The sequence below is a fragment of the Grampus griseus genome (assembly GCF_964374135.1).
Source record: "Grampus griseus genome assembly, chromosome: 20".
NCBI lineage: Eukaryota > Metazoa > Chordata > Mammalia > Artiodactyla > Delphinidae > Grampus > Grampus griseus.
In genome coordinates this window covers 13,294,534-13,321,668 of record NC_139014.1, presented here as the reverse complement: position 1 = coordinate 13,321,668, position 27,135 = coordinate 13,294,534, and the positions used below count along the sequence as shown (strand labels likewise).

Sequence of the window (27,135 nt, the reverse complement as noted above, 5' to 3'; positions counted from 1 at the left end):
ATGATTAATTCCCAAATAACTTTATCAAGGAGCCTTTTTCTAATTCCCAAATGCAGTAATGCCACTTATTTGTTAGTTGAGAAATCTCTGGTTTCCTTTTTGATGGGTTGACTCAAACGTATTGTGAAAGAGGGGCTTATTTTTCATCTTTTCCTTCCTTTTGGCTTAGTATTCTAGGGGCAAAGAACAACTTCAACAAGAAGAAAATTCCGTTGGCAGCAGCTCTTTTTTAGCTGCTCTGTAATCCAAAGCTTTCAAGTGAGTAAGCTTTCTTCTTGACTAACACCTCTGCGACAGACAGAGAAGGAAAAAACCTGCAGCTCTTCTCTGATCAATGGTCCTAACCCTTTCCTTCAGTCTGTGATGATCCTATTCAGGGGATGACTTGTGAAGATGTTTTCTAGGGGAAGTCACCTGGGCCCTAGAGGCTGGTCCCCAAGCCCACGTGTTTGAGCTCTGGCCAGGCATCTAAAACAACTTGTCATGCTTCCCCAGCCTCGGACCAGCAGCCCCAGGGCACCACTCACACTTGACCAAGAAAGTCTGTCCCAGTGATTCACCAGGAAGCCCAAAGTTTGGCAGCTGGAAAAATGTAAACCTTCTGCTTTAAGAGATTGCATATTAACACTTCTGCCAGAAGCCAATCACTCAACAGGAGTTGCATTAAGTGCTCAAACATCCTTCTACTGAGCTCAGACACAGTGAAACAGTTGTTTCTTTGGCATAAGGTTCTGCAAGATAAAAGAAATTTCTCTAAATCTAAGCAATAACAGAAAAGGGGAGAGGTTCTTGTCCACAGAGGGAAAAGGAAACATAAACGGTATGACTCATTTGTGATAAGTTCTAACCAATGTCCATATTTTATGGGTTTTTTTCACATAGATACTTACAAATAAATTCCACAATACTCTTTAATACAGGACGTGCCACTTTTGGGACTCCAGGAGACAGCCTGAAGAGCAAGAAGAGATCTGGTTTCCTGGGTGCTTCTAATCGCTACCCCCTGCTCCAAATGCATAGATACTTTTCAACTATATTCCTCATTATGTTTCTGAATTCAGACACATAAACGTAACCTCCTTGCCTCCCCGCCCCCCTGTCTGAAGTTTGCCCCATGGATGGAAAGGAAAAGATCCCCCCCTTGTTTGGATGGAAAGGAAAATACTCCCTGCTTATAACTGCCATGGAAGCTTCATGATTTCCACAAGGCTCTCTGGAGTCCATGGAACTCTGGAACATGAAGTGGTCCATGGAGTATGTATGTGCACAGCAGCATCCCAGCTATACATTGGTACCACCCCAGATCAAGGCCATCTTCTCAGAAGGTCTTTGTGTGCAGACATAAGGCTAGCAAAACTACATACTGCCACGGGAGGAGGAAGAAAAGGTGTATTTTCCACCATTACTCCTTAAAAGCACCCAAAGCACCATATGTAGCTTAATAGCCTATTGCTTTCTTTGCCCATAAGAGAGAATTCAGCTCACGAAATACCACCATCAATAAATATTGAGTGTTTGTTATATAAACAGCCCAACAATAAGATAATATACTGTGTTCCAAAACACCGTTAAGGCTCTGAGAACATTTTCTGGCACACTGAAATAGTGGAATGACCATAAATTATGTAAAGGGAGAAATTTCTTACATTTCAGAAAAAAATAAAATAAAAACCTCTAGCAACAGAATTTAGTGCTTAATAACTCTCACATGCTGAAGTTTCAGCTTAATCAACTGTGACTTTTGATATTTTATTTAATATATCTAGGAAGCATCACCAAAAGAGTAATTTTAATATTGCCTCTAAATTCAATTAGAGTGGTTACGTTTTTATGGCAGAGTAACATTCGCAGGGCCATTCTTTAATACATCAGTTATTAAATCCCACAGTCCCTTAATCCACATTGCAGACTAATCTAACGCGTTTAAGCCGCCCTTGAAAAGCCATCTCTCAGCGCAGGGCTCACAGAGTATGATAGCTTTTGCTTTTCTGGCCTAAGAAGTCATTTTTTTTCCTCTTGACATCTTAAGAGTCATCTTCAATAATTTTTTTTCTGTAGTTCCAATGTCTCTCAAATCCTGATATGCCAGACTGACTTGGCAAGTCTGTTCTTCTCCCACAGAAACACCCATCAGCTGCTGCTATTGCTGACTCCCAGGCACATGGTCTGGCAGATACCCTATTACAAAATAAATCCACAAATCCAGATGAAAAGCCAGACGCTTCCCAGCATGCTCCACATAATTCCCACTGTGCCTGTGACAGATGCTCCCAGTAGCCTGAGCACCAGGAAACCAGCAAACTCACACACACACAGACACACACACACACACACACACACACAGAGTCTGGTCAAGTGGTTGGGAGTGAGAACCCAGTGGCTACGTTCTACCAACCTTAGGTAAGTCACTGGGTCTCTCTCTGCTTCCCTATTTGTAAGATGGTAATACTCAGCGTAACCACCTTCATTGACACAATGAGCAAGAATCAAAAGAGGTTCTAGTTCTTAGGGTGGCATCTGAAATTTTTATTAAAGCCTTCAGTCTGATTTCTTAGGGAAATGGACTCGTTTGTACAGGTCCAGACGAATAGACAAAGCAAGCACCAGCAAGTTCTAAATTAGGGTTCCACTGCTTTAAATATTCTTTTCAGAACAAGGTCAGATGTAAATTAACAATGACAGCAGCCCCTAGAGGATTAAGCCGGCTTATGTGGTAACTGAACTAAAGATGAATTCTTTGATATAAAGTCAAGATGGTTCCAATTTAGAATGACGAGATAGTTCAACAAAGGCTTATGTTTTTAATCTGGAAAAAGTTGGCTGTAACTGATCTCAAGCTTAACACAAATCTAATTAGGCGAAGCTAGACAGTGGAAACCAACACAGGCATCTATCACACAGGCACTTTCAGAGCTGGGTATCATGCCCATGTTACAAGCAAGGAAACTGAATAAAGAAATGGGTTAATAGGGGTGAAGGGAGAATGGCTATTCCATGACAGTCAACAGTCTTGGCTACATTTTACTTCTCTTCCATTATAAACAGAGCTATATTTTGAAAATTAAGATCTACGTGCTTTTCAAGTAGAAAAATCAAAGTATAAAGTACTAAGTCTGCCCAGGCTACCCACCAATCCAAGCAGTTGGTACTTCCCTGGGAACTTCCCATCCTCCCATTCTGCCCTCAGATGGGTAGGTAGGTGATGGATAGATGGGCAGATGGATTTATAGTCTTTGAAATCAATAAACCTATAGGTCATGAAACATCTTCCAAAACATTTGGACCGATTAAACCAGAATCACACCCCCAAAGAGACAATTCATCTTAATGTTGATCAAAAAAGGAGAATAAAATTATTTTTTAAAAATGGGGGACTTCCCTGGTGGTCCAGTGTCTAAGACTCCGTGCTCCCAATGCAGGGATGCAGGGGGCCTGGGTTCAATCCCTGGTCAGGGAACTAGATCCCACATGCCGCAACTAAAAAGATCCTGCATTCTGCAACTGAGACCTGGCGCAGCCAAGTAAATAAATATTTTAAAAAATGGTATGGCTTGGGCTTCCCTGGTGGCGCAGTGGTTGAGAGTCCGCCTGCCAATGCAGGGGACACGGGTTCGTGCCCCAATCCGGGAAGATCCCACGTGCCGCGGAGCAGCTGGGCCCGTGGGCCATGGCCGCTGAGCCTGCGCATCCGGAGCCTGTGCTCCACAATGGGAGAGGCCGCAACAGTGAGAGGCCTGCATACCACACACACATACAAAAAATGGTATGGCTTTTCAGCTCTTTGACCACTTTTACAATAAGAAGAAAATATTATATTTTTGTTGTCACTGTGAGATTTCAACTCTCAGCGCTCTTAAATAATGGTAAAAAAAATAAAGAGAGAAACTGAAATTCTGTATCTTGAGATGTGTTGGCAATGAAACTTCCTACAAAATTGGCTGCAAGTCCAATTTCTGCCCCCTAGTGTGTTTATTATTACTATGAATCAAGAACATCTCTGCAAATGTTCAGTAGACAAAGCATCAAGAAAGGGGCAGGCAAAAAAAAAAAAGAAAGAAAGGGGCAGGAAGAGCTGGGTTATAAAGATGGTGCCCTCACTCCCACTTCATCCCGATGCCAACCCATCACTCCCACAGGTCAGGAGCTGTGAAAGTACTGCCCTCTCCTCATCAGAGTTTCTAACTGAGGTTCCTGTCACTGGTGGAAAGTAAGCTGGCAATCCCCAGAGGCCTAAGATAAAGGGAGGCATGGGGTGGTATAGTGACCTGAGGACAGAAAGTCAAAGCATGGTTCTGAATTTTGCCACGAATGAATGTGACCTCAGCAAGTGACTTGACCTGTCTGCATCTCGGTTCCTCATCTGCAAAATAAGGCAACTGGATCACCCAATTTTTAAAGTTCTTTCCAGCTGTAGAAATCTTTATTATGAGAATAAGCACAATTTACAAAACAGCAATGTTCAAATCTGGGCCTCATTTGCAATGATTCTTGCCCTATGGGGCTTCTGCAACCTGAATTTCCTGAAAATGAAACAAAACAAAAAAAACCTAAAGCACCAAACAGTTCTTACTGTCTTCCTTCAAACATTTTTGTTGCACCTCATGAACTATCAGGGAAATACCAAATCACAGGGCAATTGGATTCCAGCATGTCTTAAGGGATATTTGTGGTGGATTAAAGAAGGGACTAACAACAAGGACCTACTGTATGGCACAAGGAACTACATTCAATCTTTTAATAACCTATAATGGAAAAGGATCTGAAAAAGGTACACTTGAAACTAACACAACATTGTAAATCAACTATACTTTAAAAAAGAGAAAAAAAAGAAAAAAACCCACCATTTGACTTTACAAAGTTTTATATATAAAACCAGAACATTTTTCGGTTTTAACAGCCTAAACTCTACAGACTTGAAAAATCTGACGCTAGGCAAAAGATATGCAAAATCTGATCCTATTGTGAAGGAGGTAATATATCGTATGGTTACTAAAAATATCAAAGATAGAAAAATTTCTATCCAAAGGAGAAAAAAAACCCTTTATCTATATTATACTTCTGGTTTGCCTTCCAAACAGGTCTAGAAATACCTCTAGATAATCATATTTTAAAACTTTAAAACTGTATTTTTTCAAGTTTATTCTTTAAGTAACTGATAAATTATTGTTAAGAGCTTTATTCAAATTGTAGCCCTTCTGAAATATTTTATGATAAGATCACTACACTGGTGGTGCAGTGGTTAAGAATACGCCTGCCAATGCAGGGGACACGGATTCGAGCCCTGGTCCAGGAAGATCCCACATGTCGCGGAGCAACTAAGCCAGTGTGCCATAAGTACTGAGCCTGCACTCTAGAGCCCGCGAGCCACAACTACTGAGCCTGTGTGCTACAACTACTGAAGCCCACACGCCTAGAGCCCGTGCTCCACAACAAGAGAAGCCACTGCAAGGAGAAGCCCGCGCACCGCAACGAAGAGTAGCCCCATTCACCACAACTAGAGAAAGCCCGTGCGCAGCAACAAAGACCCAACGCAGCCAAAAATAAATAAATAAAATAAATAAATTTATTTTAAAAAATAGATCAATACAGATTTAACAAGGAATTACAATGAACAACAGCTAACTGAAGGTCAATCAGAGTCTTACTGTTAGGTCAGTAGGAAATTATGATTCGGTTCCTCGATGATGTAAAAGGAGATCATACTACTGTAAAATATCACAAAACATAAATAGTTTTTCTTCTTCCAAAGATACAAGTAATCCTCGTAGCTCAACAAAGCAGAATTGCAAACTTTTCAAATCACCTAAGCCTTATTCCACGATCCTAGCCAATTTTCTCTTCTGTATTGATCTGGCTCCTCTTTTGGCCCTTTGCATATAAGACTTTGAATTATTATTGGTCTAGTTACTATATCAAACTGTAAATCCCTTGAAGGCGGTATCCAAATTTTATACTTCCTCTGTACGCTTAATTTCTAAAGGAAGTGCCCTCGGAAGGCATCTAATCCAAAGTTCTATCCCTTTAGAAAAAATTTATATTATTTTTTCTTATACAGGTAATACATTTAGCACAGACTGAAAGCTTTCCAGCAAAATTCATTTTCTCCTTCCTCGGTAGCATAGCGTTGTCGCAGGCCACAATAGATGCCTATCAGGATTTTGTTCCCTGCCTGCCTTGTAGTTGGCAGTTGAGTTTAGTCATGTGACCGTGTCCCTGGAAAGGCATGTGAGCTGACGTGATGTGTGCCACTTTGGGAACAGAGTCTCTTCCATGCCCCCTCTTCTTCCTTGTGACAGCACCCAGCCTTGACCATGTACAAGACGACAAGGCCCTGGGACTTCCCTGGTGGTCCAGTCACTAAGACTCCACGCTCCCAATGCAGGCGGCCCGGGTTCAGTCCCTGGTCAGAGAACTAGATCCCACATGCCGCAACTAAGAGATCACATGCCGGAATTAAAGATCCCGCATGCAGCCACGAAGATCCTTGTGTGTCGCAACTAAGACCTGGCACAGCCAAATAGATAAATAAACATTAAAAAAAAAAAAAAAAGATGACAAGGCCCTGGGGAAGGGGGGAGCCACAGGATGGAAGGAACCCGGGATTGTGAATATCTGAACGGAACAGAGCCCCCTGCATATCTGGAACAGCTACCTCAAATTGTTAAATGAGAGACAAATTCATTAAGCCTCAATACTGTGGATTTCTTAGCAGCTTGGCTTTTTACTCTAACTAATGCATGAATATTTATAGTGGAAAGGATGAGAAAATACAAGAAGCAGAAGAAAAGTCACCTGGACCCTACACCAGGGGTCCCCAACCCCTGGTCCGCAGACCAGTACAGCAGAAGGTGAGCAGTCCGCAAGCGAGCGGAGCTAGCGAAGCTTCATCTGCCACTCCCCATCGCTCCCCATTGGTCACATTACTGCCTGAACCATATTCCCCCCTCCTCCCTGCCCCATCTGTGGGAAAAACTGTCTTCCACAAAACCGGTCCCTGGTGCCAAAAAGGCTGAGGACCACTGCCCTACACCACCTAAATAATTATTAACATTTTGGGGTAGTTCCTTCTCGACTTTTCTCTATGTCTATAGAAAAACCACATACACATAGTTTTCTACAGAAATATAGCCTCTCTCACTTAATATCATCGTCTATCTAATATATTAATGTATTTTTTCTTTTTTTTGGCCGTGCCACGCATTTTGCAGGGTCTTAGTTCCCCAACCAGAGATCGAACCCAGGGCCCTGGCAGTGAAAACACTGAGCCCTAACCACTGGATGCAAGGGAACTCTCTAATATTTTTCTGTATCAAAAATACATATAATTAATTTTAATGGCTATATAATATTCTACTGCTTGGATTTATCAAAATTTATTCAACTAATTTTTCATTGTTGGCCACTTGCATTTTTTCTTTCTTTTTTTTTTTTTTTGTGGTACGTGGGCTCTCATTGTTGTGGCCTTTCCCATTGCAGAGCACAGGCTCTGGACGCGCAGGCTCAGCGGCCATGGCTCACGGGCCTAGCTGCTCCGCGGCATACGGGATCTTCCTGGACTGGGGCACGAACCCATGTCCCCTGCATCGGCAAGCAGACTCTCAACCACTGTGCCACCAAGGAAGCCCGCATTTTTTCCTTTTAAAAATTCTGTTATAAACAACCCTGCAGAGAACATTTTTATATACAAACCTTTACACATCCATCAGGTTTTTTTCCCCCCCAGGTCTCTATTCTCGGCATATCTTTGCAGACAAAGATGTTCCCTCTTTCTGGGGACCTGCATTAAGTCATTATGTCTGATAGGTGTTTGCAAGGCTGCCTTCATTCATTATATTTTTGAACGAACTCCTATTTATGTTTTGTCAACCGGAAAAACCAAACAAGGTCCAGCTCCCCACTCACCCGGAATAAGTAACTGACTCCCTATGCAGTGTCAGGAATAAGTAACTGACTCCCTATGCAGTGTCAGGCAAACTCCCCCTGTACAATGCAGTCCTGGCTAGTAACATGCACAAAAGGGAAAGCAGTAGAAGACCTTGTTTCCTGCTGACAAACCTTGATCTACATCTGTGTTGCCAATTACTTGTTCAACAAACCTGTTACTTTTTTGGAAATAATAAATAATTCAGAGAAAGTCATTTTGAATCCTCTGACATCTGTTGCTTGTAATGACTCTGAATTATTCATCAGTGAGCATAAACAGCATTAATTAAAGAAAAGGACTGAGGCAAACCATGGAAATAGAAACGAACACTGCAGAAGAAAATGCCTTTACTCAACCCATACTCACTTGTCATTGACAAATATCCAAAGAGCCTGCCCGTCCTTGGAATTTAAAGGAACTGGTACGCTTAGATACCAGAAGGCATGATCCAAATGAGGATCACTATTTCATGTTTCCAAACTTGCTTTGTTTTTTCTCCTTCAGAAAACTCCTTCAACGTTCTACCTGCTAGGTTCTCTGAGTTTCAGAGAGTGTTGTGGTATTCAAAGGGAAAGGAAATTTACTAATTGAGCTGCAAAAGAATTGCAAGAGGTATCCCAGATCAAGTCGTCCTATGCTCATTTGTACACTGAATTTTAGATATATTAATGGTAGAGGTCTCCGAAATCAAGGACGGCTCAATTCATCTGGCTGCTACCGTCGGATCATTTATTTCCATGACGACACTGGCACTTCCTCCTGACAAAGCGCTTTCCTGTGGTAAAGAGCAAAAGAAAAAAAACCTTACAGCCTGGCTGACTATTCTACACCACTGGCCGTGGGCTGATTCTTCCCCCAGTCTGTCTCTCTGCACAGGGAGAGTGATACTATATTCTGTAACACCCTCCACTGTAAAAGAGCCTACGGACTCTGTCTGTGTGGAGGGAAAGTGTGAGCTGAAAAGAAACGCGTTAGAGAGTTTACGCAGCACTGTTTGTAAACAGATGCCTCCGGAGGTGGGGCCCAGGTGTCTCAGTAACCGGCTTCTCGGGGACCAGAAGAAACAAGCCTCTCTGGAAAGGCAAGGTGGGGGGGAGCTGTGGAGGGTGGTTTGAATCGGGAGATTTTCCGGAAAACCTATTCCTGTGTATGACTCTGGTGACTTGATCAGTTAAGGATTTCTCGACTCCGAGGTAACCTGGCCTCCAGCTCCCCCTACTCCGGTACCAACTGCTGGGGTTGCTGTGGGCAACAGAGGAGAAACGCTGGACAGAGAAAAGAGTGGCTGGAAGAGGAAGGGGAAAAAAATGAAACCCAACAAGACTGAAGAAAGCCACAAGCCCCATTTGGGGTCTTTTCAAAACCTCTGAATTCAGAGGCATGACAAGCACCTGGCAAGGTCTTCTTGTTGGTAGCCACTAATGAGTGGCTTCCGTGCAGAAATGATCATTCCAGTCTCTCCAGATCGGGTGCACAGAGACCTCCCAACGCTTCCAGAAAAAGAGACACAGAAACCCTCCATGCACTTCTGAATCCTCTTTCAGTAACATCCTTTCAAAGGATTTCAGAAATGGGGACAAACCTCCCTTGTTTTTTCCCAGTTTCGTTTGTTATTGTTTTGTTCCTGCGGGGAGGAAGGTTGGAAGAGGGAGAGGAGATGGTGGAGGGGAGCTTGGAAGTGAGGAGAAATGGTTGGCTCTGCCCAGCTCAGACTGGCCCTTCATCAAAGGGGGTTTGTTGTTAAAAACAGCAGAGGACGGGTGGAAAAGAAGCCAAGGCTCTCAGTTTCCCAAAAAGAGGCTGAACAGGGACTTCTGTGTCTCTTTCAGGCACTACCCAACATGCAGCTACAGACTTAGAAAAGATCACTCGTAGAGCACTGGATTTGAAGAAATGAACTAAAAAAGATCTCTTTGAGAAAGACAATGGATGCGTTTGCTGGGTAAGAGGTCCCTCCACCGAAACCCAGCTGGGGTTGCATGAAGCCTGTCTGTAACGTCAAAAAGTTTCCCAGATGCCCTCACAGGCTTCATTTCATTCAAATATTCAAAAAACAAACACTGACCCAGAGTACTTTCTCTTTAGGGAGAAAGAAAAAGGCATAGTACCTCCTTCCTTTCCAATCCAAGCGGTCTCTAAGCTAGAGGTAAAGTGAGAGTCTTAGGGGCTGAACACAAGGTGACCCTTTCATCACCGACTGATCAGGGTGCCAACAGGCAGAGCCTGGAGGCACCTAGACTGGAGTCTTGGTTTGGTGACAATGCTACGATGCACCCGGAAACTGGGGCCTGTGAAAACACGCTCTACCTGCGAGCACTGAACAAGACTTTTAGGGGGAGGAGGGGAGCACCTGTGTTCTCAGTCTAGGAGAACTCATAGGGCAGGGGGAAGCTGGAACCCTCAGTGGAGGCCACCCAACCCTCGAATGCTGTCTGAATGGTAAAAAAAAAAAAGCTGGAGTGCCCAGTGGAGATACCAATGGACAGCTCAGAAAATCTTGCCTCAGAGGCAACACCCAGTATTTCCAAACTTCACCTGGGAATCTTGTTACAGTGCCGATTCTGATTCAGAAGTTCTGGGATGGGGCCTGAGATTCTGCATTTCTAACAAGTTTCCAAATGATGCTCTGCTGCTGGCCTATAGACCATACTCTGAGTTGTAGCAGTTCAATCCAGGCAACACATTAGAATCACTATAGTTCTGAAAGGGAACCCCCTGACCCAGTCCTTCCCCTGCTCAATTAAATCAGTATATGTGGCAGTGATGCCAATCACTGGGCTTTTTCTTAAGTACCCCAGGTGAGTCTTATGTGCAACCAGGGTTGAGGATCCACTGGCTGGACTAATTCTGGCTCTCACTATCAACTAGATATGTGGACCCAGGAAACTTAATCTCTAGGAATCTCAGTTTGGTATCAGAAAAAGGGGATATGCTGGCTGAAATGGATTGGTATAGAAACAAATGTGCAGTATTTGAAAGCACTTTGAAAGAAGATAAAATACAATAGTTATTTTACTCATCGAGTCTTAGTTTCCTTGGTTAGAATGAGTTCATAGTGTCCCCGACTAATCAAATTTCACAAATACCAGCTCCGTGTTAATTCTATGGAAGAGACTGTTTTTAGCTGAGATCTCCTGGCTGTTCTGTTAACACCCCAAAGCCCAATGCACTGGGATTCTTTCTTAAATGACAACTGACTCATCAATGGATTTTAGGTCCCAATGGCATCCTAGCCAGTACCTTGAAAAATCCTCCTAAAATTACTTTAAATGTGGATTCCCGGCACCCACCGATGACTGGTGCTGATCTACGAAGCAAACCCACATTACCGCGCCCCCCCCCCCCACTCTTCCCCTATCCTGCCAATCCCAAGCTCCCTGGGTGCAAGGAAGGTTCTCTGCTGCCAATTTTCAACTTTCTGTGCAATGAACAAAGCTTCGAAGGGCATCAGTTCTGCCAACCACCAATAGATGGCATCAGCGGTCGTGCAAGGTCGTTTCAGCCTCCCCCTCGTTCCTCAATCTCTGTCATGTTTGCTATGTTTGAAATGCAGTGTCTCGTTAAAAACTAACTGAAGGTAAAAAAGGTTAAAAAAAAAAGTCAAAATGCAGAAGTGTCTCTGGATAATAAAACGAGAGTTGTAAAGGACTAGGAGTCCCCGCCATCCCCGGCTCGCTCAGGAAACAACTTTACCAGCAACCGACGTGCACCCAAGCTAGGTTAGTGTCATGTTGCAGTTAGAACAAATGGGCTTTCAGAAACTCATCGGTGAGAAGAGCTTCTTGTCCCCAGCTGACATCACATTGAAGCTGATTCTCAAACGCACACAGAAACCACAGAGAAAGCAAAACAACCCACCACCAGAAGGCAAGGCTATAACCACAGCAACACTCGCCAGAACAAAGACCCTCTGAGAACCAGAGCTCCATTTCCTCTTGTGTGCTGAGAACATCATCAGCTGTTCCCCAGAACCCCCCCACCCACTTATCAACTGCGGCCACACTGATGTTCACGCCAGGGCAGCAGAGTTCTCTGTGCAGGAGCTCAGGTAAATGCCATCGTCTTAGTCTTTCAAAAGTAACACGAAATAGATTAGCAACAAGGATATATTGTATAACATAGGGAATTATAGCCTTTATATTATAATAGCTTTTAATGGAGTATAATCTGTAAAAATATTGAATCACTATGCTGTATACCTGAAACTAATGTTGTAAATCAACTATACTTGAATAAAAAGTGAAAATGAAAAAAAAAAAAGTAACACTCAGGAGTTCTGTGCATGGCCAGCACGGTGTATGCTATTTCAGATCACTGGTTCTCAGCCAAAAGCCATTTTATTCTCCAGGGGACATTTGGTGGCACTGCCTCCAACTTGGTGGCACAGGATACATTCTGGTGATCACACTGGGGAAGCAGGGGAGGATGCCACTGGCATCCGGTGAGTGGAGGCCAGGGATGCCACTAAACACCCTACAGTGCACAGGACAGCCCCTCACAACAAAGAATGAGCCAGTCCAGATGTCAATAGTGCTGTGGTTCAAGAAAGCCTCCTCCAGAGGCCAGGAATTTCCGCCAAGAAAATTTAAATTCCAAAAGCCAATTTCCTACTGTCGTCACCAAATACATCCTGACCGAGAAGACAAAAGATAATTAATGGGAACTCCTTCCTGAGAAAAAAAGCAACCTTCCCAAGCTTTCTTTGTCCCTGTTTTTGAGAACAGAGTGTCCCTCATTTTTGCCAAGGCCCCCCCCTCTTTTGGACCTCATTCTCACCGGCCTTCTCAGGAACTTGTCTTCCTCCACCACGTCCTCCTCCTCAGCATCCACACCCTCCCTCACCACCTCCCTCTACCTGGTTCAGAGAGGCTGTTTTCCCCTCTTAAAAACATCTCTCACCTAGAGAATACACAAATACCTGTTGAGTCTATACTGATATAAAAAATAAGTGGATAAATAAATAAATGGAAGAGAAGGGACAAAACAACCTCACAGAAGAATTCCAAGAAATAAACATAGAAGGAATGAAAGAAATGGAAAACCATTAACAGAACATGATGGTAATAATGGCTGCCGGTGAGATCCGCTGCTAAATGTTGAAAGTTTTTAAAGGAGAAACAAGTTTCTGGCATAGCCTCAAAGCATCTCTCCAAAAGCATTTATTAATCACTGTGGTGGTTTTAGCACCCCTAAACAACCTTTTTTTCATGCTCCTCCCTCTACTAGGTAGAGCTTAATCCCCCCCACCTTGAATGTGGGCTGGATTTAGTGACTCACTTCTAATGGATGGAGTAGGTCCCAGGGACAGCTTTCTAGAATATCAGGCTGACCTATGGCAGTTCTATTCTTAGAGGTCATGGAGATATTTTAACACAATATCCAAATGCACTACACACCTGGCTGTGGCTGGCAGGTGGCTTTGATGCAGAGATAGTGTAGCGTTTACCCTGAGTGACATTAACTTGTAGAGCAAATCTGGTTGGGGTGTGGGCAAAGCAAACCTTATAACATGCCTAAAGCGACAGGTTGGTGTAGCGAAAGAACAATACCTGGTTCCCAAATTCAAAATTGTGTAACTGCCATTCAGTCACTGACTACGGCCACTTCAAAAACCTTGGTGACAACATCCATTAAATTAATACCCCAGTCACTCTGGGTCAGAGTAAATATGAAACAGGTACACCTGAAACCTTTCTCACTCGTCCACAGCTCCCTCTCCCCATCTTGTATCTGGAAAGAAATCTGAGGTCAGGAAAAAAAATCTGGATGCCTCAAAGCCCTTTTCAGCTAAAATGGGAACAAAAGCAGGCTCAAGAAGGAATCAAGCGGGCCTCAGCACAAGAACGCCAGCTTGTTATTTTGCAAACAGTAGGGTCAAAGCCCTGTATATAGGAGGAAAATAGTTTGGGGCAGAAAATTAATATTCACTGCTGAGACCTATTTGCCATGGGTTGACTCTGGAAGCAAATGGTTGAAAGATGGATCAGGATGAAAGCCTTCATCATCTCCCATCCTACCTCCCACCAACATCAGGGACCACCACTCCTCCCAGAGCCAGCGAACCCCCAGTGGGGTCCAGCTCAGCCAGAAGGCAGGGGCATCTGATTCTCCCCTCCTGTGTCCAGGAGTAAGTTTTTCAAGGGAGGGGGCCGAGGACACTGAATTTGGAAGGGCAAAGGACTGCTGTGAAGAGGGACACTTGGAGGAGCGGTGAATTGTGTTAAAGGGAATGAGTAAGAAAAGGTGAATGCCTGGCCCTATTCTCTGCTGGGTAAGGCCAGAGTGCCCTGCCTGTACCCCTTTATACCACGTAAGGTTTGCTGTAAGTGTTGACTGCTAATGGGTCCCATCTGGCCCCCTAGTCTGTAAAATTGCCTTTGGCCTATGGGAGCATCTCCACCTAGAAGGTTATACCTGCCCTGAGGGAGGCCCATAACCAATCAATGGCTGACATGGGAGAGGGAAACAAAAGGCTGACCCCTGGGCAAGGGGAGACAGAGCTCCCCAGAAACCCAGCTAAAACTCCCCTTTCCCCCACTGCCCTGCCACTCTCCTCACCTCCACCTCCTAGGCCCATACATCATCTCCATGAGAATCCCTCAACTTCTAAACAATCTGACCCAAGACATTGGGAATTAAGCTTCCTTGAAGTTTTAGAGGTTTCTGGTAGATCCTGGGAAGAGAATTTCCAGTTCAAGGACTCCAGTGCTCCCTTGAGGACAACTAGGCAGAGAAGGTTCAGACCCAAGCCCACCGACGCCCCAAGCACCAGAGAGAAAGCTCATGTCCTGGTTCTCCCTTACTCAGATTGGAGAAAGGACATCAGAAGGAGGTGCCCCCCTCATACCTGGGTGACAGAGCCATGTCCTAAAAAGATCCTACTACAAAAGGCTGATTTTGCTAGTTCCTGGACACTGTGTACTCAAGTTGGGAAAAACTCAACACTGGCAAATCCAATCTCACAGATCACTTATAAGGCAAAAAAAGAGTTATGTCAGCTATCAAGTCTTTTTCAACAAGGTATTTAAAATGGAATTTCACACTGGTGCTAGAATTGAGGCACAGATGATCTTCCTTGGTGTTTTTCAAGGCCTTTTCCTCTATACCGGATCAGTAGGAAACTCTCTCCTTTACACTCTACTGCCTTCCCTCCTTCACCTTTCTCACTGCCCTGTGCTCCTCTTTGGGCTTCCTAGGATCACCTCCCCCATTTCTCATCTTAGGGTTGATCTCTGGGGACCACTCTAAGACAGGTATACATCCAATAATGTAAAATCTTAAAATCATAGTTCCAGAGGGCATACTCCCAGTGAATAGCCCAAGAACGCAAAGCATGTGTCTATGACCTAACTAGTTATAATTTGCTAAAGTACTTGATTCTTGGGCAAAGTAGGTTAAAAGCCAGAGAGTTGTAAAAGAGTGGTCTGAAACAGCCTAAGAACTTTATACAACTCATAACAATGTCCTTCTTTGGTGCAATTTTACGTTAGCTTTTAAAATTAGCTTTCATAGATCTTTGCCTGGCCCATTATATTTCAGATGTTGAATTTAGGACAGTGTTCAAAGATTTTTATGGGGCCAGTTCACGGTTTCAGTTCCAATTTACCATTTTTCCTTTACTGACTTCCTTTTGGAGTTCACCAGCATATGGGTCCTTAAGGACTAAAAAAACCAATGAATTAATCAAAGGGAAAATGTTCTGTTTCTCCCGTTTAGAAATTCATTGAAATATAGATGAAGTCCATCCTGAACAGCAGGACGTTCTGAGAAAGCCATCAGCCTAAACGCCTTTATGAATAACTATTATGTTATAAGATCAAAAGATCTTACATCTCAGCCAGATGAATAATCAGGCCACTAGGGAACACAGGGAAGAAAATGAATATAATGCAGGTCTATATATTTTTTTCCTCTGCTTGTCTGGACACATAAAATATCTTTTTACTTTTACCACCAAATACACATTCAGGTAGCTTCTCCTGGTATCAGTGATGCTTCTCGACTCTAAGTTAAGGACTTCTGGGGGCTGAATTTGCTTCCTCCAGCCTCCAAAGCACTATGTGAAGTACCAAATCATTACACCATGAAGGCAACATCCTGCCTAACTTGTAAGAACTATTAGTAAGGGCTCAGGGAAAGCTGATGCTGCCACAAATGCATACTGTGGAAATACATGCCACATATTCAATTAAGAAAGTGATTCATCAGTATTGTAACTAAGTATTGAAAAAAATCAAAACTGGGCTTCCCTGGTGGCGCAGTGGTTGGGAATCTGCGTGCCGGTGCGGGGGACACGGGTTCGACCCCTGGTCCGGGAGGATCCCACATGCCACAGAGCAGCTGAGCCCGTGCGCCACAACTACTGAGCCTGCTCTCTGGAGCCCACAAGCCACAACTACTGAAGCCCACACGCCTAGAGCCCGTGCTCTGCAACAAGAGAAGCCACTGCGATGAGAAGCCCGAGCACCACAACGAAGAGTAGCCCCCGCTCGCCGCTACTAGAGAAAGCCCGCCTGTAGCAATGAAGACCCAACGCAGCGATAAATAAATAAATAAATAGATAGATAAATAAATAAACAAAAAAGTAACCCAAATCAAGCTTTCAATTCCCCCTACCTGCCAATCAGAGATACAAAAAGAAAAATACTATCAGTGTTCATCTCTCCTTAGCTATTATAAACTGTTACTTGCTATGCAAAGGCATTTACAAGTCCAAATTACTACAGGATGCTTATGGTTTTAAAAAATACAAATGCTATATACGATTAGTATATTACTATATATACGTGTGTATATATAAATACAATCTATGTATTTGCCTATAATTATTTAGTGATCCAACTAGGCTTTTTCCTTGAAATATGCCATTTAGAAAATACCATTACATCATGTAAATAATTTCCCTGGCTCCACCCCAACTGCATAAAAGCAGTCTTTTTTCCAGTGCAACGTGTATTTGGAAAGTGCCTGCTTTGTGGTGTTCTTGTCCAGGTCACCATACTTAAGCACACGATAGAAAAAAAGGAAAAATCAAAATTGTAGCTAAGCTCCCTCCTCCCAACTCAGAATCAGCAGAACTCTCCTTATCAAAGGACCAAACACATGAACTTCAATGATGCGAGCCGTTGACAACAGTCATCTTTAAATTCAAGCAGTACATTGTGAAAGCAAATGGAACTGCTACCCAGGTGAGAAGTGGAAGAGAAGTTCCCCAGGGAACAGTGATGGGCAGGAAGTCCAAGGACCAGGTTGAGTGCTGGCTGTGTGACTGATTCTGTGATGATGAGCAAGTTATAACATACTTTGAAGCTTCAGATTCCTCATCTACAGTTAAAACACTGGATTAAATGGTCTAAGGTTCATGCCAGGTCAAAATTCTCAGATTTTTAAGACCACCTCAACACCTGGTCATTGCTGAGACTCCACAACACTGATCCTGACTCCCAAGGCTGCACTGTGGTTGCTGAAAAGATTTTGCTTGTCACTCTCCAACACAATGGGATGGGTTTGGAGCAAAACAGGAAAGACATGTCCTATATGGTATGCATGTGGTCCCCTTAAGTGAAAGAAAATTACCTATTTCATTAGTTCCCAAAGGATATGGAGTATCTTTATTCTAAGACAGACCAGACTGACTCAGGCACTGCCCTGACAGCTATATATTATCCTGTGCTGTTGTATTGGGACCTATTATCTATTTGACTCATGTAGGAAGATTCTAGAAGCTTTTTCAAAATGGGAATACAGAATATGTTTTACTTCTAACTTGAGTAATTTGAGAAACCAGTGGCATTTGCTCTTCTCATATACACAGTTTAAAGCAAGAGAATCAAAGAGTTCTGAGCCCTAGAACAGAAATAAAGGCTACCCCCTGCAGCACGGTGCGGAGGCTGCGAGAATACGCTGGCATCTTATCCACGTGTAATGAACAATGGCTATCCAGAGGCTGACAGAGAAAGTATGGAAAATCAATGAGCATTCACTTTGACAGACAATTCTGGGGGCAGAATACCTGTCACCAGGTAATAAATCACTTCATTTAAGTTTATCTTTTTAGCAGTGCACAGTGGATTATACCCATACATCACTTCAGCCCTTCTTTTCTGCCCTGTTGACAAAGGACAAATTGAGAAGGATGGTGGGAAAGCTGGGAGAAAGAAGGGAGGTAAACAGAAGAGCTCTGTTCCTAGGCCGTATCGTAAAAGAAATGATGATGATGATGATGATGATTCAATTTCATTGTTTTCTAAGCATCAGTTCCATCTGTAAAATCTTACGGCACTTCCTGGATTTACCAATGAAGTGACCATGGGTTGGAAAACAAAGGTAGCTTTTTTTCCAGATCCCTTAGGACATACTATATATCTACAGTCTCAACAGGATCTCAAGCACTTGGCTCTTCTAACAATGGGTGAGTTTATGGGTTTCACTAATGATACTGCTTAGAAACTGGTACCCTGAGAAGCCTTGCAGCACAGAACTGAATATGGTAAATGGGACTTCAGGTGCAGCAAGAGGGTGGCAGATTAAGACAATGTGGAAAAAACCCTCCTACTACAAATACTTAAGAATGCTGGGTAAAATATGACCTGAAAAAGAAAGGGAAAAACTGAGTGAAAGCACATGGATTCTGAGACTGCTTTTGTAACTTACAGACTTGCATTTTAAAACCCAAGTGGACAAAGGAGGTGGAACCATGGGCTGCCATGAGGCACAGAGTTGGAACTAAAACACTTGAGGAGAGGCAGGATCCTCAAAGAGGGGCTTCCTCAGTGAAGACTGGGGGTGGGGGAGAACTCATACCCTAGAAAAGGGGTCCAAGAGGACAATTTTGAGTGAAAAAAAGAAACCTCTCCTCTGAAATATGGATATCCAGATCTGAGCCTTGAGCAGAGTAATCCAGGAAGTTCCAACCTAAGAAATTAGCAGAAACACTGGCCCCAAGCCAGTGATACTCCTGAGATCTCTAGAAGAAGCAACGCAAATTGTTCTGGAGGGGGCCTGTTATCAGGTCACAGAAAAAGTAATCCCCACTCAAGATCAGCTTATAAGAAAATTTAAAATTACAACATATCATGAGAAGAAAACAGCAAACACAACAAACAAGATTGTTAGAATTCCAGGAACTTGGGTACTTTCCTGGTAGTCCAGTGGTTAAGAATCCACCTGCCAATGCAGGGGACACAGGTTCAATCCTTGGTCCGGGAAGATCCCACATGCCACGGAGCAACTAAGCCTGTGTACCACAACTACTGAGCCCGTGCTCTAGAGTCCATGAGCCACAACTACTGAGCCCACATGCTGCAACTACTGAATCCTGTGTGCCTAGAGCCCATGCTCCACAAGAGAAGCCACTGCAATGAGAAGCCCATGCACCTCAACAAAGAGTAGCCCCCGCTCTCCACAACTAGAGAAAGCCCCCATGCAGCAATGAAGACCCAGAGCAGCAAAAAAATAAATTAATTAAAAAAAAAAGAATTCCAGGAACTTGGGATAATAAAATTAAAATTTGAAAAAGAGAATAATAAATATGCTTAAAACTATGAAAGACATAAAAGTAGGAAATAAAACCCTGAGGGAAAAAATACCAAAAACAGCCAGGTATGAAAATAAGCCAAATAGAACTTCTAGAAATAAATATTATAATCACTGAAATTAAAAAGTCAACAGATACGTTAAATAGATTAGACACAAGTAAAGAGAGAATTAAGTAAAATGGAAGACAGATTTGAAGAAATTACCAAGGGGCATCACAGAGATAAAAGGGGCATGAAAGAATAGCTCCTGGAATAGGGAGTACAATGAGACTATTCCGACGCATTTAATGCAAGATCCAGATGATGCAAATAGAGAGACTGTGTTAGTTTGGGTCCTCCAATAAGCAGATGCCAAGAAAGGATGTTGGGAAGAGAAGGAGTGGGCAAGGAGAAACCTCAGACCAGAAAGTCATGGCTCAAGGACTCCCCATTAGAAGAGTCCTATATCCTACAGGATGGGCTAGCACTAGTAGCCACATCTTACTAAGCCAGCAACCAGTAACAGCCCAGGGGAAGTGTGGCTTTTGAGTGAATCCTGAGACATGGCATCTGGGGTCAGTCAACTAGGCTTCCCACAGCAGGAGATCTGAGAGGCACATTTTCATGGCTGCTGACATGAAGGGGAGCAATATTTTTAAAGATAATAGTTAAGGATTTTCCAGAATTGTAAAAGCCATAAATCTCCCATGTAGAGAATAACAGCAAGTTCTGAGCAGAATAAACCAAAACAAATCTACACATGCTATAGTTAAATGGCAGAATATCAAAGGCTATAAAATACCAAAAACAAGGAGAAATTTAAGTTAAATGAAAAGAAAATAAACTGGTAGGGGGGAATGACTGGAGTTAATTTTAGACTGCTTTCTAAGAACACACATTTAAGGATAATAAAGCCAGTAGAGGAAAAAAGGGAGGAACCAATAAAACTCAATTCAGTAAGAGACAGGAAATGAGAAAACGAAAGCAAAGGAAAAGTATGGAAAATAGAAAACATGAAATAAGAGATAATTTAAAATATCAACTGTTACTATAAATGCAAACAGATTAAAATAACTGGTGAAAAAACTCAGACTGAAAAAAAAAAAAACTCAGACTGGATTTTTTTTTTAAATTTAGCCATATGCTATTTACAAGAGGTTCTTGTAAATAAGAACCTCTTACTTACTTCACCAGTAAGTAAAACCACTTACCTGTTCTTACCACTTACACAATTTCTTAACCTTTTGCAGATTGATTGCTCTCATCAATGATATGAGATTCCCATTCTCATCTGTAGAATGGGATGATAATGACAGACTTTTTTTTTTTTTTTGCGGTACGCGGGCCTCTCACTGTCGTGGCCTCCCCCATTGCGGAGCACAGGCTCCGGACGCGCAGGCCCAGCGGCCATGCCTCACGGGCCTAGCCGCTCCGCGGAATGCGGGATCCTCACAGACTGGGGCACGAACCCGTGTCCCCTGCATCGGCAGGCAGACTCTCAACCACTGCGCCACCAGGGAAGCCCCGACAGACTTAGTTTTTAATCTGTAACATGTTTTTCTTAAAATAACACAAGCAAGTACAGCAAAATGTTAACACTTGCGTAATCTTTCTGGTGTGTACGTGGGTGCGAGTTTCATTACTGTCTGTACATTTTAATCTATTTGAATTGTTTCAAAAATAAAAATGTTTTCACTGTTTAAATCCATAAGCCCAATAACCAAGTAAAAATATAAGACCACAGTAAATGACAATGTTCTTATTGTCACTTGGGAGGGTATAGAACTATACACCTTCCCTAGGGAACAATTTTGCAAGATACACCAAAACTTAAAAGATATAGATACTCTTGGGACTTCCCTGGCAGTCCAGTGGTTAAGACTTCGTCTTCCTATGCAGGGGGTGCAGGTTCTATCCCTGATCAAGGAGCTAAGATCCCACATGCCTCTGGGCCAAAATACCGAAACATAAAACAGAAGCAATATTGTAACAAATTCAATAAAGACTTCAAAAATGGTCCACATCAAAAAATCTTTTTAAAAAACTGTAGATACTCTTTAACCCAGGGACTGAATTCTTGTAATTTATCCCAAGGAACTAATCAGAAATGTGTACAAACATTTGTGTATTAGTTTACACCTGAGTTATGTCAAACGGTGAAAAGTTCAAAACAACTTTAATGTTGTTGGGAACTGTTTTAGTAAACTGTAATGCATCTGTATAACAGAACGGTATGCAGTCATTAAAATTCAGGTTAAGGTTATAGAAGATTATTAGTGACAAGTATATATTAGTAAGTGAAAAAAGATACAAAGCAGTATGCATAGTATGAGTTTGTTTTAATTTAAAAAAATATGTGTGTATATATATATATATATACACAAAGACAAGGGACCACCAGTGAAGCACTTCTGGATGGTAAAGATTCTGAATGACTTTTTTTTATTGTGCTTTTCTCTGTTTTCCAAGTTTTCTGCAGTGAGCATATGGTGCTCTGCAATTAGGGGGGAAAAGCAATCATTACTTCTAAAGTAAGTGGCAATAATTCCAGTTTATACTCTAATGCAGGGGTCCACAAATTATATCCCGCAGGCCAAATCCAGCCTGCCACCCTGCCTGTGAGTTAGGAATGGTTTTACATTTTTAAAGCGCTGAAAAAAAAAATCAAAAGAAGAATAGTATTTATAAACTGCCATTCTAATCTAATCTTTGTATTTAATCTTTACAACAACCCTGTGAAGTAGGTACTATGACCCATTTTACAGATGAAGAAACAGAAGCTCCTAGATTGGTCAGGTAAGTAGTCAAAGATCTCCTAGTTACTGAGTCTTTGCTGAAATTCACACCCAAGGAGTCTTACCCCAGACCTTATCCTCTTAAGCTGCTTCCTCCATGTGAAAAGTTCTCCACCACTATAAGGGCAAATGCAGACAGCACAGTCTGGTGAATTCTCAGGATGGAAGACCACAATGTTTCAGTGAAGCCTCATTGGAGAATGAGGCCCTGTTTCTACCATGATGATAGGAAACACTAATTCTGAACTCCAATTAACCAAAGTATTATCCTCCTCAAAAGAATTCCATTCTTGGGCTTCCCTGATGGCACGGTGGTTAAGAATCCACCTGCCAACGCAAGGGACATGGGTTCAATCCCTAGCCCAGGAAGATGCCACATGCCACGGAGCAACTAAGCCCGTGCACCACAACTACTGAGCCTGCGCTCTAGAGCCCGCGTGCCTACAGCCCGTGCTCCGCAACAAGAGAAGCCACCGCAATGAGAAGCCCGCACACCGCAACAAAGAGTAGCCCCCGCTCGCCGTGACTAGAGAAAGCCCACGCACAGCAACAAAGACCCAACGCAGCCAAAAATGAAAACAAATAAATTAATTAAAAAAAAAAAAGAATTCCATTCTTTTTATTAGTAGACCTGTATAATAGAAAATTGTACCCTTTTATTATTATTATTCTGTTTTGAATTTCATCAATAAAATTTGTGGAAATTTGTTTAGTCTCTCATTATATAAGCACCTACATAATGTCCTTGATGTTGTGTATTGGCCCAAAAAGCCTAAAATATTTACTATGTGACCCTTTACTGAAAATGTCTGCAGACTCCTGTTTGAATTGACAGAGAAAAGCAAGTGGGGAGAAGCAGAGGTCACAGTATTAATGGAGTCCCCACACCTGGAACCATGGAGTAACCAAGAACCCAAATGGTTCTCTCTCCCAAGCTATTCCACAAGCTCTTAGTCGTTTAGAGACTGTTTCTTTTCTCCGTCTCCTGCTATGTCTATATTTCTTATCCATTACCTCCCACCAAGGGGTGAGCAAAAAAAAGAAAGTAAAACTTAGTTCAGTCAAGGTTATTGCTTCTTAGAAACTCTGGCAAAAATTTGTTCAGGGAAAGAGACTTGACTTTTATATCATTTCTTAAGTTAACTTATCAGTGTTTTCTGTTCCAAAAATAACTGAGAATTTGGCCACTCATCCTAAGTATGGGATTGTTCATTCATCCACTTACCAAACCCTAGCATAGCGCACAGATCAGAAGATATATATCAATACAACAAAACATTCTATAATAGAAAGCAGTTTTAAATGACTACAGAAAATGCAAATTAAAACCACAATGAGATACCACCACACCCAGTAAAATATCTAAAATCAAAAGGACAGATAATACCAAATATTGGCAAGGATGTGGAGAAAGCAGAACGTAAAATATAAAATGCAACAGCCACTTTGGAAAACAGCCTGGTGGTTTCTGTTAAAGTTAAACATATGACCCAGACATTCAACTCTTAAGTATCTACCTGAGAGGAATGGAAACATGCATCCATACCAAGACTTGTATACAGATGATCATAGCAGTATTTTCATAATAGCCCCAAACTGGAAACAACCCAAACGTCCATCAACTGGTAACTGGATAAACAAAATGTGGTATATCCACACAATGGAATACTACTCAGCAATAAAAAAGAACCAACTATGATACACTCAACAACATGGATGAACTCAAAAACTGCATGCTGAGGGAGGCCAGTCTCAAAAGACTGCATATTGTATGATTTTATATGACATTCCTAGAAAAGACAAACTATAGATGCAGAAGCGGATCAGTGGTTGCCTGAGATTGGGGTGAGAGCAAGGACTGTATGCAAACAGGCAAGAGAGAACTTTGTGGGGTGACAGAAAGTACTAAAACTGAATTGCACAAATACATGGATTTACTAAAACTCATCAGTATACTTACGTGTGAATTTATGGTATGCAAATTAGACCTCAATAAAGCTGTTTTAAAACAAAACTACAGGAGCGAAGGGGCAGATATCTGCTCGAGGTAGAAGAAAGGGTAGGGAAGCCTTTAGAAGAGAGAAATTTTGAGATAATATCCTGATAACGGACATTTAGCTGAGGCAGGGATTTAACAGTGTGCAGAGGCAGGAAGGCATGAAAACTCAAGCAGGATTTGGGGAGGGAAAAGAAATAGGTGATACTAAAGGGCAAGCTGCACTTAGAGACGGGGTAAGTGAGAAAACAAGAAGTTGGTAAGAAGTTGGTACTTCATCTCATAGGTCATGGGAAGTCACTACAGAATCTGAAGGGGGCTGAGTGACTTTCACATTTGAGTTTTAGAAAGCTAACTCTGGAGGCAGTGTAAAAAGAAGATGACTTAGAGATGAGGGGAAAAAAGCAAGAGGCCGTGTCCAGGTAAAAGACACAGAACCAACTATTTAGTTTCTAATGAGGTGGTGGGAAAGAAGACAGTTTCTAATCTTAGCAGCTAAGATGCTGGTGTCACTAAAACAAATAAGGATGACAGGAGCAGAAGCAGTTTTGGGGGAAGGTGGTGTCATAAATACTGTTTTAGGTTGATTGTGAGGTGCTGTCAAGATATTCAGGTACAAATATCCAGCAAAGAGCTGCAAAACTGGAAAGAGTCTGGGGTTGACGCTGTGGCTGGGGGAATTCTTAGCAAAGAAATAGTCACTGAAACCACTGAACGGTTAAGATTGCTATGGACTCACATAAACAGCAAGAACTTAGGGCTCAAGATCAAAAAGGTTAATTATAGGGAACTCCCTGGCAGTCCAGTGGTTAGGACTCCTCGCTTCCGCTGCTGGGGGCCTGGGTTTGAACCCTGGTCAGGGAACTAAGATACCTGCAAGCATGCGGCCAAAAAAAAAAAAAAAGGCTAATTACAGAGTCTACCCTGTCATCCACGCAACGACATTAAGAAAGTGCTTTTCCTTCAGTTGCTGTTCTTTTTTTTTTTAAGCGTTAGAAACGTTTATTTGTCAAAATATTTTATTAAAAAACAAGTGAGAGAAGTGGAGTAAAGCAAGGCTAAATTTCAGTTAATGTTGTACCACGATCAGCCATAAAAAGACAAAACAAAACAACAACAAACAAAATCCCAATGGTCCTAGCAATTTCAGAAGATTAGCTTCAGTGTCAAAGTCCAGAGCTAACTGGACTTTGAAGAGTAGAAGGTTGCCTGTCACTACATATGGTCATTTTAAAGGGAAAGGAGGGGAATTCCCTGGTGGTCCAGTGGTCATGACCCAGAGCTTTGGGGGTGGGCGGGAGAAGGTTCATCCCCTGGTCAGGGAACTAAGATCCCGCATGCCACGAGGTGCAGCCAATTGAAAAAAAATTTTAAAGAAAATTAAATTTGAAAATAAATAAAAATAAAGGGAAAGGAGATGTTGCAGGTAGACAGGGAGAGGGGTCAACTCCTAAGGAAAGCAAGGTAGGAGGGATTCCACTGTACAGGAAAGAGAAGCTACTAGCATAATCCTCACCTGGGGCTGTGCTGTGGTCTTGAAGCAGATGGGACAAGTAATAGTTGTAGGTAGTTGCACACGGAAGCTGCTGCTGCCACTGCCTCCTAAGAGCGGACTCGGTAAGGCTGGTGGTGGAGTGCGCCCTATGCATCATTGTTACACACGGATTCCCCGTAGCCAACGGTGTCAGGTGTGCACGCTGCTCCATACCGTTTGTTACGGTGCTCGGTAAAGTCCGCCACACTACCCGTACAATCTACGGGGCACTCTTCTGACCAGTGCCCCTCTTTCCCACACTGACAGCTGCCACTCTGGTCTCCCATCCCAGGGGCAGTCCGAAGCTGGCTGGTGGACAACTGCACGTATGTTCGTGTGCCTTGAAACTCTGTGCTGTCAAGGCCTCTGACAGCCCTACTGCATCCTCTGCCCGCTCCACGTGTACGAAGGCATAATCTTTCATAATGTCACATTCGATGACTGAACCATGCTCCTCCAACCTGGCCCAAAGCTCCCGGTTGGTACAAGTAGGACTGATGTTGCCTATGTGCAACTTGGCTGAAGCTTTGCTCTTTTTCTTTTTTAAATAAATTTATTTATTTATGGCTGCATTGGGTCTTCATTGCTGCGCACAGGCTTTCTCTAGTTGCGTCTCTAGTTGCATTGAGCGGGGGTTACTCTTCGTTGTGGTGCGCAGGCTTCTTATTGCGGTGGCTTCTCTTGTTGCAGAGCACGGGCTCCAGGCACACGGGCTTCAATAGTTGTGGCGCACAGGCTTATAGGCTTAGTTGCTCCGCAGCATGTGGACCAGGGCTTGAACCCGTCTCCCCTGCATGGGCAGGCGGATTCTTAACCACTACGCCAACAGGGAAGTCCCTGAAGCTCTGCTCTTATCCCTGCTGCTTCCACGGTGATGTTCACCCTGTGCGGCTTGTAGTGGATGGCATCCTCGGCCGCCACCTGGTCCTCTATGTGCACAAAGCCGTAGTTTTGTGGCTTCTGTTGTTGTTGTTTGTTTTTCGGTGCAGCTTGCGGGATCTTAGTGCCCCGACCAGGGATCAAACCAGAGCCCTCCCTGGTGAAAGCAAGGAGTCCTAACCACTGGAGCGCCAGGGAATTCCCAAAGCTGTAGTTCTTAATGATGTCACATTCCCGCACCTTCCCACACTGCTCAAGGAGTCAGCGGATCGCCTGCTCTGTGCCCTCCTGGGGCAGCTGTCCGATGAACGGCGTCACCGTCCTGACAAGAGCCGCCGCATCGCGGCGGCGGCGGCGGCGGCTCTGGCGTCTCAGAGAGCCCTACAAAATGGCGGCGGGCGCCCGAGCGCCGGCGGCGCGACCGGGCACTGCTCGCGCGTCAGCTCACGCACGCGCCACTGCGCGCTGCCTCAGGCTCGCGGGCGCCATGT

General features: G+C 43.2%; 1 protein-coding gene and 1 pseudogene across 3 annotated transcripts in view; both read right to left on the bottom strand.

Annotated features, from left to right (window-relative positions):
* The window catches only part of PITPNC1 (phosphatidylinositol transfer protein cytoplasmic 1), a 255,599-nt gene that overhangs the window by 178,335 nt on the left and 50,129 nt on the right, over positions 1-27,135 (bottom strand). The gene's annotated exons all lie outside the window — the stretch shown is intronic.
* Positions 25,744-26,985, bottom strand: LOC309837861 (RNA-binding protein 4B-like; annotated as a pseudogene). The gene is made up of 3 exons: positions 26,963-26,985; positions 26,621-26,801; positions 25,744-26,303 (listed from the first exon to the last, which is right to left on the bottom strand). The product of its transcript is annotated as an RNA-binding protein 4B-like (transcript).